The 20,346-nt window shown below is 37.4% G+C and overlaps 1 long non-coding RNA gene across 10 annotated transcripts in view; it reads left to right on the top strand.

Annotated features, from left to right (window-relative positions):
- Positions 1-20,346, top strand: part of LOC102158243 (uncharacterized) — a 1,270,494-nt gene that overhangs the window by 203,970 nt on the left and 1,046,178 nt on the right. The gene's annotated exons all lie outside the window — the stretch shown is intronic.

Raw genomic sequence — 20,346 nt, 5'->3', positions numbered from 1 at the left:
ATTCCAAAAAAAGATATGTCTCAAAACATGTAAGGACACCCTGGAGACTTTTTATTTGGCAAGCAATGTGACTGAGTTGAATTTGGGCCAACTAACTGTCCCTTAAAGTTCCCTGAGAGAAACAGACGTACCCATAAATCAATGTGAGGAAGTTGGGGCTTAGTAAAGGATGAAGGCTGGATGGAATTTGTGCTGAAATTTATTCTTTCTTAAGTTTATATTGGGCCTTGTTTTGAATGAAAAGGAAGACATGATTCCCCCCCCCCACCACCCATGGTTCTGATTTGGGTTTTGAACATCATTTAATGTTTTACCCAGAAAAAATAGAGTGTAGAATCAGATCTTTGGCGAAGGCACTGAGTTTCCAGTCCACTAGAATGACAACGCAGTGACAGACACTCCTTTCCTTCTGACAGAATCATGCCTCGTAATTACAGTGATAAGAACAAAGACAGACCATTGCGTCGCAAGACTTCTATCACGAGTTCTGTAGCCTCTACGCCTAGAGTAGACCTTCTTTGCCTCCTCTCCTCTTAACCATTGTCTTTTGTTGCATTCTACTGGGTTATTTATTTTGAGTAATTTGTTTTTCTTTTACACCATGAAGTCTGAATTCTCTCTTTGCTATTGCTTAGAATCAACATTTCCCCCAACTTCTCATCATTTTTCTCTCTGCTAAATCTTCCTAGGTGGTCACTGCCCCTAGCATATTTAGTTGCACACTTCTCCTCAGCATACGGTCTTGCTTTGATGTTGAAGACACCAGCTGCAGGGAACCGGGGTTCTAGAGCTGTCTGCAACTCACTGACTTTGTAACTTCCCGCAGAGGCCCTAACCTTTACAGAGGTTGTCACACTGTCAGAAAAATGGGTATAAAAACTCAATTTTCTACAATTTAGAGCAGCTGTGAGATTGGAAAATGATCATATACATGCAAAAATGACTTAGAAGTAAGTGTAAGTTGATTGTGTTTTCAGTCTCTTAGAATTGAGGAATTATGGGCTTGGGGAATTTAAAAGTTGTGTGCAACGTCTCAGTGTAGTCAGTAAATGAGATAATGACTAACTCTATATCTTCTTTTTAATTTCCAAGCCAGTATTTTTATCTAATTTTGAAAATTAATTAATTCATATATTTTAGTTACCATTTTTAGGTGAGCATTTTATCCAAGTATAGTATATCTATAAGGTATTTATACTTAATATATTTATACATTTTATCTTTTTTACATGTACTTATTTTTACCTTCAAAATATAACATACATATAGAAAAATGCACAAATTGTAATTGTACAGCTTGATGAAATTTCACAGTCAAACAGATCTCAGAAATAGAATGTCACCAGCACCAGAGAAGCCCCCTGCCTCCCTCCAGGCATAATCCCCTCTGCCCCCAACCCAAGGATCACCACTGTCCTGACTTTTAATACCGTCTTCAATGTCATATGCTGCAGAGGGAGAGGTGGAGCTGAGATGTAGACTTGCCAGCCTCAGCTCACTCCACCATGACCCCTAAAACTAACATGGATGGTCACGTTATCCCACACTGGGCCCAAATTGCCAAGCCTTTATATCCTTACCTCTATTAATTACTGGATGTGGGTGAGGCAGTTCTCTGCAGCTGAGGTACTTTCTAAAGGGTTTGACAGCTGAAGGATGCCTTTTCACTACATTCCTGGCAATTAGTACAGCATGTCGTCCATGAAGGGTATCTGGATGGTGCGTGCACCTCTGGGTCTACCTGATTTTACAAAAGACACTATAGTGAATTACCTTGTGGTGCAGTGGATTAAGCACCTGGCATTGTCACTGCAGCAGCTTGGGTGACACATTTGATCCCTGGCCCTGAAGTTTTCACATGTGGAAAAAGGGAACTATGTAGTATTTACTCTTTGTTGTCTGATGTCTCTTGCTTAACATTGTTTGTGAGATTTATCCATGTTGTTATGTGTAACTGTATTTTATCCATTCTTATTGCTGTATAGCATTTCATTATGTGAATATACAACCAATTATGTATCCATTATATTGCTGATGAATATAAGGAATTTCCCCAGTTTGTGGCTGTTAAAAATAGTGATCTTTTATCAAAACTACTATGAAGTACTATTTTACACCAACCAGAATGGCCATTATCAAAAAGTCTACAAAGAGTAAATGCTGGAGAGGGTGAGGAGAAAAGGGAACCCTCCTGCACTATTGATGGAAATGTACACAGGTACAACCACTATGGAAAACAGTATGAAGTATCCTCAAAAAACTAACAATAGAACAACTATATGATCCAGCCATCCCATTCCTGGGCATCTATCTCAAGAAAGCCATGATTTGAAAAGATACATACACCCCAGTGTTCATTGCAGCACTGTTTACAATAGCCAAGGTATGAAAGCACCCTAAATGTCCATCGAAAGAAGAGTGGATAAGAAGATGTGGTACATATATATAATGGACTATTACTCAGCCACAAAAAAGAATGAAATAATGCCATTTGCAGCAATATAGATGGACTTACACATTATCATTCTATGTGAGGAAAGACAGTGAAAAGATAAACAATGTTATATCACTTATATGTGGAATCTAAAAAGAGGATACAATGAACATATTTGCAGAATAGAAGCAGACTTACAGATTTTGAAAGCAAACTTATGGTTACCTAAGGGGACAGTTGCAGGAGAGGGATGGACTCGGGGTTTCGGATTGATAGATACACACTGAGGTATAGGGAATGACTGGCCAATGGGGACATGCTCTATAGCTCAGGGAACTCTACCCAACATTCTGTGATAATCTTTATGGGAGAAGAATCTGAAAGAATGGATGTGTGTATAGGTATAACTGAATCAATTTGTTGTATAGCAAAAATTATCACAATATTGTAAATCAAATATACTTCAATAAAACTTTAAAAAATAAAAAAAAACAGTGCTCTTATGAAAGTTATATGTGTCTTTGGTGGTGAGTGTTTGCATGCATTTATTTTGATAATTGAATATTGTGGATTAGGGTGAAGCATCCTTACCTGTGGTGAAAAATTGATGGGTGATACTGAATTCATACGTTCTACTTGGATACTGCCGAACAGTTACCCAAATTGTATGAGCGTTCCAGTTCTACATTCTTCTTTACCAACACTTGACATTGGTATCTTTTCCACTTCAGTCATTTTGATATGTATCTAGAGATATTGCACTGAAGTTTTAATTTGCATTTCCTAGATGACTAATGTGCTGAACATTTTTTCCCTACGTTTATTAGCCAGTGGAGTATCATCTGTTATATATAGTCTTTTCAAGTAACTTAAACACTGAAGGGAAGATTCATATGAAAGTCATTCTGAAGTTAAGGTAAAGTTTGTCATTGTTAGGTACTGTTCAACATACATGTTGAACTGGCTAATTTTCTCAATTGTGGTTAATGTTAATCACATATCCTTATGACTTGCTTTTTTTGTTTGTTTCTTTGCCTGTTCTATCAGCTGTTACAAGAAGTGTTTTAACATCTTCAAGTGTGAATGTATCTATTTCTTCTCATAGGGTTCTGCCAGTTTTTTCTTTTATATGTTTTGAAGATATTTTATTGTGAGCATACAGATATAGAATTGTTTTATCTTACTGTTGTGCTTGCCACTTTATCATGATGAAATATTTCTGTTTCTCTAGTTATTTTTCTTGCTTACGTCTACTCTGTCTGATATTAGTATGGTTAATCCAGCTTTCTTTTGGTTAGCATATACATGGTATATTTTTCCGTTTTAGGTTTATCATGTTGTTGTTCTCATATTTAAGGCATATTTCTTATAAGCAGCATAGAGTTTGTTTTTAATTTTTCCCCACTCCGTTTAACATCGCCTTTACTTGGTGTATATAGACTTCAATTTTCCCCTTTAGCTCTGTTGAGATCACCACCATTTCTCTGGTTTCTGTTTTTGATTTTCAAACTCCTATGCTCACAGCTGGTAAAAACTTCCAAGGAAAACACAGCTACAGTTTGTTAACCATTTCCCCTGGGGTTTTCAACTGGTGTGTACATAAAAATTATTGCCTTGGCGATCTTTGCCTTCTTTACACCAGGAGACTACATAAAAATTTTCTCCATTTTTCAGAAAATTTCAGTATTACTTTAAAGCACAGAACCTTGCCCTACTTGAACATTTGGCAAATGGCTTCAGGGGTCAACTATCCATGTGTTGAGGTTTTTCAAAGTCTCCATTTTTATCACTCCATTCCTGTTGTACTACAAACAGCTCTTCTGGTTTCACTGTCCCCAAGCAGTGACCCTCTAGCTGGGCCAAGCCTTGATTCTTAGTTTGTAGCACAAGTTGAACATTAGCAGTTTCCTCAGGGGCCAGGCGTTTGCTGACCGTTAACTCAACATCCAGTTTTCCTCCTGTACAGAATGTTAGCCCTCTAATTCTCATTGCTTCCACAGCTATCTGAGAGGCCCTTTAACAGATTATAGATATATTCAGGTTTACTAGTTGTTCTTGCAGAATGCTTTTCTGCTGGAAACTACTTCATCTTCTCTCAGGCTTTTCACGTACACCAAAATTCTCCAGGTTATGATTTATTTGTATACCAAATAATTATTTCTGTAGGAAAATTAGAAAATGCAAGAGAAAGAAGAAAAGTAAAGACCCTTTACCTATATTGCTTTAGTTATCTCTAGCTGTTTAAAGAAACTACTTCAAACCTCGAAGGTTTAAAAACTGTTTTATTTTTATCAACAGTTTTGTGTTTGGTTGGCTAGTTTGTCTCTGATTTATCAGGTGTCATTTCCAGAGATCCATTTTCAAGGTGACATCCTGATTTATATACTTGGTGCTTTGATGAAGCTGGGAAATTTGCGTAATGCAATTAATTAGACTTCCCTTCTTACTGGAGTTTTACCACTTTTCACATGCATTCATTTTTTAATGTCTTTGTGTATAATTCTATGATATTTTATCATGTACGAGTCCATTTAACTACCATTAGAATCAAGCTATAGAACTAGTCCTTCATCCCAAAGGAACTTCCTTGTGCTGCCTCTTTATAGTCATACACAGTTTTTTCTCACCCCATAGTGTCTCATCCTTTGAGAACTCTTTAGGTAGCCTGGGATTCTCACAGTTCAGCAGCTTAAAGGTTGTTTCCCTTCTTACCTAGTAACTCAGGGCTCCACGAGACTGCAAAAAGGGGCTGCCAGTCCTCCTAAAAGCAGCCCTCAGAACCTGTATGGTATCACTTTCATCATATTTCATTGGTCAGAGTAGCTATGGGCTAGCCCAGATCCAACAAGAGTGGCAGTATACTCTACCTCTCAATGGGAAGAGTGTCAGTATGCAACCTTTAATCTTTGTCTGCCATGTGCCTTCAGAGATTTCCAGTATCCTGGCGTAATAGTATAATAATAGCTAACTTAAAACTGGGCATTTCCTACATCATGCATTATTTTATTTATTCATTATTATGATGTGGAGACAGGACCTATATATGTATCAGATATTTTCTTTAAATTTTTTTGCATCTATTTATTTAATTATAGAAGTTAATATGAACATAGACTTATTAGAGAAAATGCTAAAATGATACAGAAATATATGGAGTAAAAATGAAATTTCTTCCAAGACCACTCCTTCGACTTCCGTCTTCCCTGAGATACCTATGGTCTAAACAAATGGAAATAAAATGTCACCTCCCCTAATTGTTCAAGTTTATTTTCTTCCCTCTTGTCAGTAAAATATTATCAATTTTTCAGTATTTTGATGACTTTCAAATGCTTCAAGTAAAGGCTTCTGTCCCCTGGAGGACTATGTTGTTTCATCACCAGTCTTTGGTCTATAATACATGTCACAAATGTAGGTGACCAATGTATTTCAAATAAGGCTAATGTCAACAAGCCTGGCTTCACACATAAGTGCAATTTATCATCCCTTAATTATTGAACAAATCTTAAATAAGACTGAATTTTAGCTTTAAAATACTTTATTGCATGACCTATTTATTTTTAATGTGGCTTACATATAAAGTAAGTTTTACTTTAAAATTCTTATGTATTCAAAAATCTCAGTCTAATAGAACATATAGAGGAAAGCAAAATTATTCACAGCATTTGGTTTTAGGGTTAAAAGTCAGTGTATGTTCACTCAGCCTGTGTCATTATGGACTATGGAATTAGCTGCACTAGACTCCTAAGTAAGAATTGTATACCTTCAGATGAAGCCTAATTGTAATGGTCAGTGTCAGTTATGATTCAGTAAATCTAGGCTTGTGTTATTTTATAAAATATGATATAAATTGTAAAGTCCAATAGCAACTATTCATATTACGAAGCTTTTCAAATTTAAATTATTTGTCTCTCTGACTTGGTCACATTTAGTCATGTTCATATGTTCAAAGTCTAAAAATAGAGTTGGTTTCTAGGAGACTGAAGTTTCTATCTGAGCAGTTGATCTCACCTCCTTTGCCCTTTTTTGGCATCTCCTCTGTCACTTATTTTCTTCTTTTCTTGAACATGCAGACTCTCTCCCTCCCTACAGTTCTCCTCATTTTTAAGTATTCAGTATTTCTCCATTCAAAAAGTTGAATCTTTTCCCTTTATCTCCACTTAGTGGCTTTTTCTTTCTCCTGTCTCTTAAATTTCTTAGAAGAGTCCTCTTGCTGCTTTGATTTCCTTTTTTGTCCCTCTACTTTTAGTTCAGTGTTCATTTCTAGCACTGGTCTCCTGTACTGCCCGGTCAGTGGCTGATGCTGCTGATCACCCCGTGTGTATGTGTGTGTGTGAAAATCTGTTCCCTTTGGCATTCATACTCACACTATCCTCTGTGACATTTTTGCTGGCCATGTATGTTGGCTTCTCAAAAGATTATTCTCAGAACTCTTCTTATTATCTATGCTACAGACTCATCTACTCTTAGTGTTCCCACTGTTATCTAACACATTAAAAACTTTTATTTAGAATTCAGTGTAGAATCACACAAAGTTGGAACAATAGAGTCTCCATGTACCCATCACCCAGCTTTCTTGAGGTGTTGTATTACATGCAATTAGGGGAGAGTGTCTCAATCTTGCCACTACTGACATTTTGGGATGAAAAGTTCTTTATTGTGGAGGCTTTCCTGGGATTGTAGGATGTTCAACAAAATTCCTAGACACCACACACTAGATGCTAGTAGAAACCTACCATGCCCAGTTGTGACAACCAATAGAATGCCTTTCCTCAAGCATTGACAACCAGTTTCACCAGATGTTGACAAGTATTCCTGGGGGGACAAAATTTCTGTCCTGCACCTCTCCTCCTTCATTTGAGAACTACTGCATTAAAGAGTCAGTAAGCATTTATCAAGTTCCTAAATATGTGAGGTTCTAAGCTAGTACGTGTGAAGTCTTGCTGTTTCTCTTTTTCTGCACCTAGTACTTTTTCACTGCCTAAAGAAACAAGGTAAAGTGGCTTTTCTCTGAGTCTTTTTTTTTTTCTTTCTGAAATAAAAAAGGAATTTTATCTGTTGATAGAAATTGGCCACTCTCCTAGATATTTGGTCCTCAACTGAGTAGCTATTAATCTTTTAAATGCAAAATAACAAATTTTTCTAAGGAGAAATTCACCACCATCATATTGCTGAAAATAGTTATGTTACTGACAATATATATCAAATTTGTGTGCTGTCTTTGAGAAGAATAAGTCCAGCTGTCATCTCTTTGGTGATTTGAGAATATGGTTCTTATAATGTGAAGCTTAAAGCATTTCTGTAAACATTGTGAAAATAATCTATTTTCACATCTTCATGCAAATATAGTGCATACATCCTTGTTTGGCTTTGGAAGGACATACCTTCTAAGACTCTGATAGGGTTATTCCTTTGATTCTAAATTAAGTCTTAGAATGTATATGGTTCACATCCCCAAGTTAAGTTATTAACTTGGAAGGATACATTCCTTTGTTAAATTTGGAAGAAACACAATTGTTACTTTGTTTATGGTTTATTGCTACATATAGTATCTTATATTTCTAAAGCAATGTGATTTGCTAAATTACTTCATATATATCATTGGATATGGTTTTAGGAAGTATGTGGCTCATAGGAGTTGCTGAGTGTTAATTGCCCAAACGACCTTATTTAAATCATCAAGAAAAGCAACATAAGTGTTTCTACTCTAATGGAAATAAACTTTCAATTATCATCTTATTTATCTTTATATTTCTGTCACTAGTTGTTATTTTCAGCTCATTACCTGGTCATCACAAATTTTAGCACACATTTTGACAATTCTCTTTTAATTTCATTGAAAACACTGACTGTCAACTGTCAACTCCCCTCCCCACCAAAGAAACCTGTGGAAGGTATTATCCTACAAACTGAGTTTAACTGGACTAATCATAAGTTAATAAGAGAAAACAGGAAAACATGTCATCTGCACCATAGGATTTGTATCCTTCAAAATAAATTAATTCTGATTTCATTTGATTTGATATAGGTCCAAGAATACGGGATCATACCATCTGCCTTAGTTTTGATAGTCTTTGTTGTGTTTGCCTTTTAGCCTTTTAAAAAAAATACAACTGAAATGTTAGTTTATAAACAATATGAGATAGATCCAACCCTGATTTTTCAGGAAGGCATGTTGTCTGTCACCAATTGTTAGGAGCCAAATGAAATGAGAGTGTCTTATTTTCCCTTTGGTTCAGACAGAATAGAATTTGTGTAGTGTGAGTTCTGTGCTTCACCCACACTGCCACAATTCCAGGCAACCAAACAAAGACCCTCAAATGTATAAAAGTGCAGTAACAACACAAAACAGCAATGAACAGGGAGAGTTCTAGGTGGTTCTTGGATTTAGGATAAATGGGTGTACTAGGGCCATTATTTTCTATGAACCACATTTATTTTTATTAGAAGACTTTTTGAAAATGCTATTTTTGTTGTATATGAGGAAAGAATTAAAAAATAATTTCATATAGAGTAGAATGATTCAGCTGAGAAGCTAGTAAAAATAAGATATTAGTTCAAAATCAGACTTCAAAATCTTTTTTCCTATTTAATAAACAACAAAATCCGACTTGTGTATTTAAGCCATACATTATGACATCTAGAGGTTTCTAAAGCTCGAATTCGAGTTGATCGTAATCTAGAGGAAATATTTTATGTCCAGATGAAACTTGCCCCCCCAAAGCTATACTATACATGCTTTTCAAAATAAACACCAACCAGTTCCTGTCTTGAGAGATATATTTCATGAGGAAATTGGTGTTTGAAATAGAACACTGGTTTTACATTTCAAATTAGAAATATAATGCACAACCAAAGGTGCCAATTTGTTTCATCTATTGTAAACCAGAAATCTTATTAATAAAGAGGACTTCTTTGATAACATGCTCCATTGAACTGCATTTTCAGATGTATGGTTAATTCTTATGATTCTTAGATAAATGATATCTTTTTTTTTTTTAAATATTCGAGCCATCCCAAAATGCCTTCTGAAGTAATTGGCAGTGCAGCATCTGTGAAAGCAGATAGACCTGCCTGTATGTTCTTAGCAATACCCAGAGGCAGCCTCATCCATTAGAGTTAGTTTTACTGAAGGGAGATGTATTGGCTAAGACATCAGCTTGTTTCCAGCTCTTTTGAAAAGACATTACAGAATCTTTATCATCCACCTTGACCATCTCTAGAGAGCAGACCCTTGGTTTTCCCAGTACCATCTGCAAAAACTGGACCTGTTACATTTCCATGAGATTAGATGTCCTGTTTCATCAGAGTTACCAGCCCTTTTTCAGCTTTGTTAATGAAGGAAGGTCTCCTTGCTTTGAATACTCTCATTACATACAAATTAGAGTTAAAACAGTGGCTTCCCAACCCCAGGAATGTAAGTGCTAATGAACAGAAAAAGGGTCGCCCATGAAAAATAGCTCAGGCAAGCTACATCTCTGCACTACTGTTTGCAGCACTTGGGGAAAAGGTTCTAATATTAATGCTTCTTGTCAGAAACCCCTTACAACCTCTATTAAATCATCTTCTCTATCGAAGGTGCTGTAGTTATAAATAGGCTCACAATGAATTCTGAATTCTCTACATGTAAATCATGCCACATACCATTATCTGATATCCTTGAATTAGGTATGCGTGGCCTTGGGGGCAGTAAAGGATAGGTCGATGCAGCCAGCTGTCTCTTTTCCTAATAACGGCTGCACGTTAAAGACTAACAGCCAGACAATAAATAACATTTTAAAATCTGCAACTAGACTTTGAGTGGGAGAGAAATGAATAATGATTTCCCTGTGTTAGATTGGACTTAAGCAAAAGGTCAAACCTTTCAGCAAAAGGAACAACAGCCATACAATCCAGTTAATCACAGACAAACGTGTGTGTGTGAGTGTGTGTGTGTGTGTGTGTGTGTGTGTGTAAACCTGTAGGCAGGATAATTAACGGGTCTGCTTGCTTTTAGTGTATACCATTGTGCCATTTTATTCTTGCAAACCCCATTTTCTTTCATGCCTATTGCTCATTCTGACTCTCTTTAAAGAAAGGTGGGAGGTTAACAGATTAAATCCAGTTTAGAATAAGAAGCTGTGAGTAATTGATATTATATTTGAGCATTGTATTTAAATAAGTTAGGTGTATCTTTTCAATGCAGATAAAGTCTTTGTGTATGGATTACATTGAGTTAGAATTATGTATTTTATAAGTACAGTCAAATATCAGAATTTGTCTGTCTTCTATGAGAACATAAATAGTTCTGATGTTGACTGAGTTTAGTAGATAAGCAATATGCAAGGAGAAGCAATGATCTTAAATTTAAACAAACAAACAAAAAACCAAAGATAAATTAGTTCTATGAAAAAAACCTGCTGTGAGATTTTAATTTTCTTCCTCCATATAACTCTGGAAAGATCACCTACATCAAAAGACTGAAGTCATATTAATGTTTCTTTTATGAGAGGGAAGACCTGCTGGACTGGTTTATTTGGAAGTAATTTTTATTTCATTGTTTTACTTGTGTGTGTGTAAATTGTGCTTTAAATAGCTATGGTACAGAATCTTAGCTACTAAAATATCTTCTGTTTAACTGCAAATAATAAACTTCTGACACTTAACTGTTTCCTTCCTTAATCTCCTCTATCTCTATATTTCTGAAAGAACAATGCAGAAAAACTCCTGCTTGCACCCCTCTTTAAGGAGGCAGGTTTTCAAGCAGTGATACAAATATTGTTGTTTTCGCTGGCAAGTAATTCACCAGTGGCTCATTTCCATCAGCTTTTATTTCACAGCAATTGTAAAATAAACCACTCGTAGCACATGCTGTTAATATCTGGTCCCTGGGGTGGAACTGATGTTTGTGGTATGGGTCATGTGCTAGCTAAAGTGTGCATTAAAGAGGGAGAAATTAATAGTACTACTACTGATTCAAGCTAAATGGTCTTCAATGGGCGATGTCATCCTTTTAATAGCATCATGGCATATCATTTTGTTGGTTTCTTTTAGAGTCTGACTTTAATGCAAAAATAAGCAAAAAAAAAATCACAACATATCAATGTAATGAATTCTTCAGGGGCACAACTAATCATATGTTGAAGTTTCATTTAGACATTATATTCTTTTCATTTTTGACTTTCATTTTATATTTGACGAGGCAGTGAATCTAGCGCTGCAATCACTAGAGTCTGTGTTTCTACAGAATTTGATATAAATAATGCTGCTCTTGTGTGCTTGACTCTTTGTGTATTCCAGTTACGTATTCTAAAAAAGAGAAGCCTTTTTTTTTTTTTGTTTAATTGTATGTCTCTCTTAGGGATATAAGTTCCCTAATTGATTTCAAAGATGGAATTTATGTTAGCATGTTATGTAGTAATTTTAATCGAATGGTATTTTATTGTATTCTATTTGGCAATAATTAACAAGTCCATCATAACACAGTCCTTTTTAAAACATCCTTAATGCTTTCTAGATATTGTCACTTTCATGCTGACAACATTCCCTCCAGTTTGAGAGATGGCATGTTGTTCGTTTTTCAGATAAAGATGTTGTCATACTAAAGGGGTTATTCGAGTGCACAAAAGTGTCTTAAACTGCTCCTCACCATCCAGCTCTGGCCTAACCATGCCTCTGTTCATACAGAACCGATGCTATTTAAGCATTACACCACCACGAGGAAACAGTCCCTGGCAACCCAGCATAATTTCGAACTGCAACCCTCTCTCTCTTCTGAATTATACCCCTGCTGCTATTCAAAGATGTATCAAGTTCCTCTCAAAAGACCCTGGTATGCAGCAGCCCTTATTAAATGCAGTCTGTTCTCATTATATGCAGTAGTTATGTTCTTGACAGTGATTGTGAACATGGAATTAGCAAATAACTGAATTAGCAGATACTGAATTATTGCAGCTAGTGGAAATACAGGGTTAGGTTCCTTCAAACCTTCAGTCACATTTTTACCAACTGATGGACACATAATTTTCTGTATGTTTCTGTTGAAGGGCCCATTATTTAATATATGGTTTTGATTTATTAACAGTGAACTCATGGCCAACAGCCATGCCTCCAGAAAGCGTATCTACCACATGTGTTTTCTCTGAAAGACACGTCACAGCCTTCATGTGTTGAGGAACACTGGACAGCACTGCAGACTATGTTTGGGGGTCATTTTAAACAGTGGGTTCATCACCAAAAAGCTCAAAAATGAGAAAACAGGGCACCAAATAGATGACAAAAGGGACACTTGATTACAACGTGAGAGACAAGACAAGAAGGCTTTGTCTTATGCCACCTCAGCTGGGAGTGTACTCTCCATTTGACTCAAATTTCTCTTGGCTCTGCACATGTCTGCAAATGACTGTGAAAATGACTCTTTGACTGATTTTGAGGCTATGAATGCATTTTAGCAGGTAATTGTCAAATACAGGATCTGCATGCAGAGACCAAAAATCAACTATATTCAGTGATAGGGAAAATAGCATAATCAAAGCAATGAAAACCACGTGAAATTAAATTTATCCATTCCTATTTTTTACATATAACACTGTATTAGTTTTAGGTGAACATCATGGTGATTCGACATATGTACATATTGTGAAATGATCACCACAATAAGTTTAGTTAGCATCTATCACCGCATAGAGTTCTAGAATTTTTTTTCTTGTGATGAGAACTTTCAGAACCCAGTCTCTTAGTCACATTCAAATATATAATCAAGTATTGTTAACTGTGGTCACCATGCAGTACCTTACAACCCCAGAACTTACTTATCTTATAACTGGAAGTTTGTGTCTTTTGACCCCCTTCACCTATATCTTTTTTTTTTTTTTTTTTTAATGTATTAGCTATTTCATCATTGGCTAAATTGCTCTTCCCCTTTCCCAGTTTTCTCATCCAACTTTTCCTTCCTAGACTTTGCCCTACATCAGAGCCATATTTTCTTTTTCTATCTTTTATTGGGAAAATTGAAATTCTTCAACAATTCTTTCCAGGTCCTTCTGGCTATGACCTTTTTTTGGATTCCTGGCCTCTGGTTAGTATCCTGATATGTAGAGTGATAGTTACCATTGCCCTTCTTCAGTGTGAAAGCATTGTTGTAGAATGCTGTGGAAGTCTGTGCCAGCATCTTCTCGTGCCTTTTAATTGTCTCCACTTGAACTTCCTTGAAACAGAAGGCTCAGGCTCTCAGTCCAGGCAGCTAGAACATTCTATCCCCCCATCTTTGGTACTGCAAAAATGCCAAAAAAAATCTATCCATCAAACTTCACCTTTGAATTTCAAAATAGGCTTTTGGGGCCACTGGTGGAAATAAGAGCTTTGGGAGAGAAGGTAATTCATTTACTTTCTGATAAATAGGAGACTAATTTTGGGGCAGCTTCCATATTTTGAGGTCCACAGCAGCATCTTTACTGTCAGTTCCCAAACTGAACACAACTCCAATTGTGTTACATTTGTTAATTAGATTCTAATCCTGCATGGAATGAACAAGTGATATGTAAAAATATGGATAAAACTCATAATCATACTATAAAATGGATGAAGCCAGACACCGTAGTATACATACTGATAGTTTCCCTTATATATATATATTTTTTAATGGCAACACCATGATGTTGGAAGTCAGGATAGAAACACTGGGCAGATGAGAGTAGTGACCCTAAGGGGGCAAGGAGCTTCTAGGGTGCTGCTTGTATTGTTTTTTGTCTAGTGGAGGTTAAATAGATGTGTCATTGTGGGGAAGTACATGAAGCTACATACATTTATAATGGGACCTCTTCTCTGACTATATTGTTAACAAAATAGTTCTAAATTCACCATGAATGGTGTGAGCCTCTTTATATAAAATGTACAGTGTGATGCACGACTAGATTAAAAAGTGGATTTAGATCCATATCTGCTGATTTGTAAGGATATCCAAATTATGTTCTTAGGTGAAGGAAGGAAGTCACAAGATATGTATATACTATTCTTCTCTTCTGGTGAAACAAACAAATGAATAAATTACCCACATATGTGTGTATGTTTATATGTGTATGAGCCAGGGGAAAAGGTGAATAATATATACCAGATGTTAATTTTGGTGACTCCAGCTGGAGTGGGATTAGAGGTTTGAAGCTTGGGCAGGGGGTGATGATTAGCATTGACTTTTTACGTCTTTTGTTACATTATTTGACTTGTTACAGTAAGTATGTAACAATTTCAAAACCCATCAAGAAATGGAACTATTTCACAGAGAAATGAGTTGAGCTCTGAGGTAACCAAGATGGACATAGAATGTGTTGATCCACTAGAGGGAAATATTCCCACCTGCCAAAATAAATGAAAATCTCAATAGCTCTGAAGGAGAAATAAAGGTCAGAGATGAAGCAAGGAAGTAAAACTCAAGGCGGTAAAGAGTAGATAGTTAGATCGTAGTTCAGTATCATCGGTCATATCACAGTGTACCCCAGTGTCATCTGTTCTTACCAGCCTTGTACATAAAAGCAAAGCCACATTGGCATAAATAACTCTTGTTCTTATCACTTGCCATTAACCCAATGTTTATGTCCTTTGCAAATACCCTCAACTATTGCTGGGAGTCTACTCTTGGGTTATAGACATTCCCAAACCCACTGGCACCACTCAGTTCCCACAAAACATTCTCATGGGAAGACCCTGCCTCAGCCCTGCCCCTGCCTTCTCTCTCCATGAACTGCAACACAGGCAAAGGCCCAGATGCCCTTCTCTGTGTGTCTGGTCCATGTGGCTCATATCAGGCCTCATGCGTCAGGAATCGCACATATCAGCCGAGCTCTGTCCACAGGCCTGGGCTCAGGCAGAATGCAGGTCTGTGGAGATGTGACCAGGTGCTGCTTGTGGGAACCCCATAGCCACTGGAGGAAATCTCTTGCCCCTCATCCTTACAATTTAGACTGATTAGAGCTCTTTGTAGATTTTTTTTTTTTTTACCTTTATAGTTTACTATTAGTCATGCTTGCAGGCCACAGAGGCAGACTATTTTAGAGTTTCCCTACCTATAACTCTGATGTATCAATATATCCTGAAGTCTCTGCATCTTCCTAGCCTTCTTTCATGGGTCCTTTAGAAACTGTATCACTCTAGGCATTGTTACTTTGTAATTTCTCTCCTTCCCAGGCTCTCATGTTTTTATTTGTTGGTTAATTTATTTGTTTCTGAGGTAGAGCTATTTAAATGTTCCATTGGTTCTTCTATTTCTGCTTTTCCCTGTTGAGCTAGCATTGTCAAAACACAGAGCCAAATGAAAGGTTCCTTTTTGACCCATCTCAGTCGTTGCATCCACTTACATAATTTAGCCCAAGAGAGGTAAGAAATGGAAGACAGACATTCCTGTCGTGGATCGAAGGTAACGAACCTAACTAGGATCCATGAGGATGTGGGTTTGATCCCTGGCCTTCCTCAGTGGGTGAAGGATCCGGCATTGCCGTGAGCTGTGGTGTAGGTCACAGACACTGCTCAGAACTGGTGTTGCTGTGGGGTAGGCCAGCAGCTACAGCTCTGATTTGACCCCTAGCCTAGGCCCTACCAAAGAAAAAAAAAAGGAATGGAAGACATTGGGAATGTCCCCTGTGGCCTGTGCAAGCGTTTACGCTGGATCAGGACCTGAGACGTGGGCAGAGCACAGTGTTCTTGCAATTGCCCATCATCTCAGACATGGTCCCTCTGGATGGCGAGCTCCCTCAAGGCAGGATTTGGTTGGGTCCTGGCCATTCTGAACCTCCAGTACCCAGAACAATGTGTGAAACAGTGGCCACGCTAGATGAAGAATTAACTCATTCAGTACTGCCATGTCTTAAACATTGTGTTGCCTTTTGCGGATGTAAAGATGAATAGAACAGAATAATCTCAATATGTGCGGGGTCCAGTCAGGAAGAGGAAACAAGTACACAAGTATAATCGGAAGGGGAACGTGCCGTAACACAGACGTAGAGAATGGCTAAGCAGCGAAGGTGAGGGAATGCTCAGCCGGAGATACTTTTAAATGTTTACGATCCTGAAGACCCAAAATTTAACACTGAATCTTGGCCTCTTGTCTATAGGCTAAACCCTTGTGCAGAGCTCAGTCCCTCTTTGAAAGAGCAGTGTATTTTGTGGAACTGATCGGCACAAACCTTACCGTTCCATAAATCAGTGTATGTATGCGCCTCCATGCAGTTTCGAGTGTGGCATATAGGCCTTGAATTATTCACTTGGTTCATGCTACAGCTTGATTCATTTCATTCTGCATATGCTTCCCAGAGGAAGACGGATGACACGGAAATCAGCGTGCACTTAAGAAGGCCCGCTCCCACATCTGATCTCGTTCAAGCTCATTCTTTCTGCCCTGTGTTTCAACTAAAATTATCGTTAAAAACATCTCTTGAAAAATCTTGCAGTCTGCACTTTTTAGGTAAAAACAAAGGGCAGAAAACAGAGCTTGAGCTTCACAGACTGTTCTATTAATGGATAACAATGCTTTGTTCCCTCTTAGGAGAATTTAACCATCCCACAACACATGAAATGAGTAGCCACTAAGCACACACATAGAAGAAAGTGATATCATTTGAAAGGATGATAAATGTTCATAATCCTTTTACTCTCTAATATAGAGGCTTTTCCATTCCTGACTTTGTCAGGTCCTAAACTGTGAGAGGAAAAAAAACAAAATCCCACAATAAATTGCGAACTTAATCAATTATTAAGGAAGATTAACGCTGCATCCCACAATGTTGTCAAAAACCCCAGATGTGTCATATTTGAGTTGCATTTTCATTATGTGCACATACTTGGCTCTGAGAAGAATTATATGAGTTGGATTAATTTTTTACATGGCCTTCCAGCAGTTGCATGCAGAGCCATATGGGAGATGTTTGGTTCTCATCAGCTCCCTTTTACCCTTCCTTCCACTCCACGGCTTTAAACCGAACTTTCATTCTCTTTAACTATCTGCAGGTTTTATTCTGTTCAGAGAGAAGAGCCGCAAAATATAATAACCTCTAAGTGATGGACTGTGAGACAGGGTCTCTCTCCAAAGCCAGCCCACAGCTGTGCATTGATCGCACGTGTCTCTGGCCTGGTACAGGCTGTGTGCAGGGCTGGCTCCGGTCTGTTCTCTTTCATCTCACTGGGAGGATACTTAGAGTGTGGCTTGCTTTTCTCTTGTGGTCTATGAGGAAGTGGAAGGATTCAGTTTCCAGCCCTGTTATTATGGTGATTTTTGCTAAGCTTGAAATTCACATTTCAAAGGGGGTGGATGTTTTATACTGGCCATGGTTGTTAGGAGATTTTCTGAGATTTAACTTCAACAATAGCCTTGTATAGTAATATCAAGGTTCTCCTGTAAGGATTTCAGACACATCGGTGTGATTATTTGCTAACCACTCTTCAGAGGAGGGAAGTGGCAAATAGTAAGGATTCTCTTCACTGAAGGTACACAAGGTGGTAGGATGTCCACCAGCATTTGAACTTAGGTTTTCTCCCTTCGTTGTCTGGCCCATCTGGTTTCCTCCATTTCTCTGAGAAATGAATGATCAAGAATGATCCCTCTCTGCGCACGGTAAATATGTGGATTGTGATGGAAACCCGCATCCAGACCATCACCGAGGTCAATTATCAGTTAACATAAGACTTTGTGATAACCTGGCATTTTATGCTAGAGAGAAGCAGAGTCTGTGTCAAGTGAATGGAATTTTAATTCCAATCAGCATTCAGTTGTTTGAAAAATGGTATTATGAGTAAATGCATACTTAAAAGATAGCTGCCACTTAAAGTGCCTTATGGAATGTAGGTAAATTCCATCAAAAGAGAGCTTCCCTCATAATAAAGTAAAAGTACTATGTGAGGTTACCTGTCACTTAGATTTTTTTTTTTCCACATTCCTGCTCGGCATATTAAGTGGCAGATCCTTTCATACAATCCATTTAATCCCTTGATAGAATTTGAGGACAGGCTAGAACGATCTTTTCAGTTTTTTTTTTTTTTTTTTTGATAAGTCCATATCTTGCTCATTTTTAACGTTTATTCATGATGGCACCTCATCCCTTGCCTTCCTATTTAAATGCCAGGGGTTAACATTTCTTATGGAAATTCTACTTAACAGAAAGCTTTATTTTGCATAATTACAATCTGGCTCAACCTCAATTCATCCAACATTTACTATAACATTTAAAGGTCTCAGAAATACCTCTGAGATGTTTTTTCCCTCTTTTTCTTTTTCTAACAAGTGGAACAATTTTCATAAGTGGTATGCCCAAATTCATTTTTTTTCTCTCTCTCTATATATATATCTCTGTTCATAATGCTACTGGGCAGCTCTTCTCTGATTATCTAGGTTCTCACTCATCACCTCCCTTCAGCTGTGACCTAAAACCTCTTTCAAACTTACTGCCATCAGTCCAGCCTTTACTCAGAACTCTTGAGCTGAAAACTGCATCTATTTCATCATCTACAAGGTGGTAATTAATTGTTAGTAATTCTGATTCTTGTCCCTATGCATTAAAAAGCATGATGTCTCATCACACAATTGAGTAAAATGAAAATTTGAATGTTTATATAGTTACAATTTCTAACAAAGACAATGTATCTGATCTGTTTTCAATTATGGTTCTGGATGATTATGTGTTTTTTGTAATGGAGTTCCTCACTGACCAGGGTAATCTTACAAACTAGAAATATGAAAAGGTCAAATAAAATGGAAAATAATAAGGAGCCAGGTGATTCTTTTTTCTTTTTTGCATATCTGGGTAATCAAGATAATTTGACTAAAATAAATAATGTTAATTTGCCTGAACTGAAGAATTTTCTTGAAAGTTGTCATGTCACTAAGATATGTCTGACCCAAGTAATTAAGTGTTGTTAGGGATTGTGACGTTTTTTATTAAAACATTTTATTTCTTTGCAACTTCTCTAAGGAAAAAGAAACTGCTCTCAGGAATGAAAAAAAAAAAAAATCATTGCTATCCCATCAATGACACAATTGGTGCCTAAGAACATCAAATGGTAAATCCAAGCATATTAATTACATCATTAAAGTAGCATTTGGTGCACTGCTGAGATACATTACAATAACAATAACCTTTCTGTTAATAGGATTCACTACCAGCGTGTAATGCAGAAGTTTCATACAATGAAGATATCCCATTCCACCACCTCATGGCATAAATCAATATAGTCAGAGCAACAAAGAGCGAATATTTCCATAAAAATGACATTAAACTGTTTGTGTGTGTGTGTGTGCATGTGATTGTGCCTCTGTGTCTGTGTGGAATGCCACAATTTGAAAGCCAGATAAACTACTGGAGAGAAAGCAGAGTTGCTTGGTTACATCTGTTGAAAACAATCTATGCTTGTGTGAGAGCTCATGTCAGCCCCGTAATTACCACAACTGAGATAAAGCCTGGGCTAAATGTCACCTGCCGCTGACACGCACAGGAAGCCAAGCACCACTAAATGAGTCAGTTACTCTGAGAGTGCTTTGCTCTGCTTGCGGGCTAAATGCATTTGTCGTGCATGAAAAAGGAAATATATATGGATTTACACATATATGTATAAATACACATACATGTTCAAGGGGAAAAAAATCAGAGAGACACACATAATGAAAACCTTACCCCAGATCCTCACTCCCCACTCCGAAATACATTAGGTAAGAAGGTTAACAGATGCAATCAGGATAAAGGAGAAAGATTAAAGCATTAACGAGCATTTCTGTGAGACGAGCAGAGCCTTCCACCTTCTACCACAAATTGGTCATTAGTCAGTGCAGTGCAATTTCCCACAGTCTGCAATGAGCCCCCAAAGGCAGCTGAGGTTCATATTGACAACAGCCAGCCAATAACACCCTGAAATGGTTTGCCTGTGTCTGCATATAAATCCCATGGACACGATTTGTGTTG

This window comes from Sus scrofa, chromosome 2 (genome assembly GCF_054392235.1).
Source record: "Sus scrofa isolate SSC_HxYL_T2T_F1_AM1 chromosome 2, Sscrofa_HxYL_maternal_Yorkshire_Landrace_v2.0, whole genome shotgun sequence".
Taxonomy (NCBI): domain Eukaryota; kingdom Metazoa; phylum Chordata; class Mammalia; order Artiodactyla; family Suidae; genus Sus; species Sus scrofa.
Note: the sequence above shows the minus strand (reverse complement) of the source record. Positions and strands in the feature narration are given on the sequence as shown.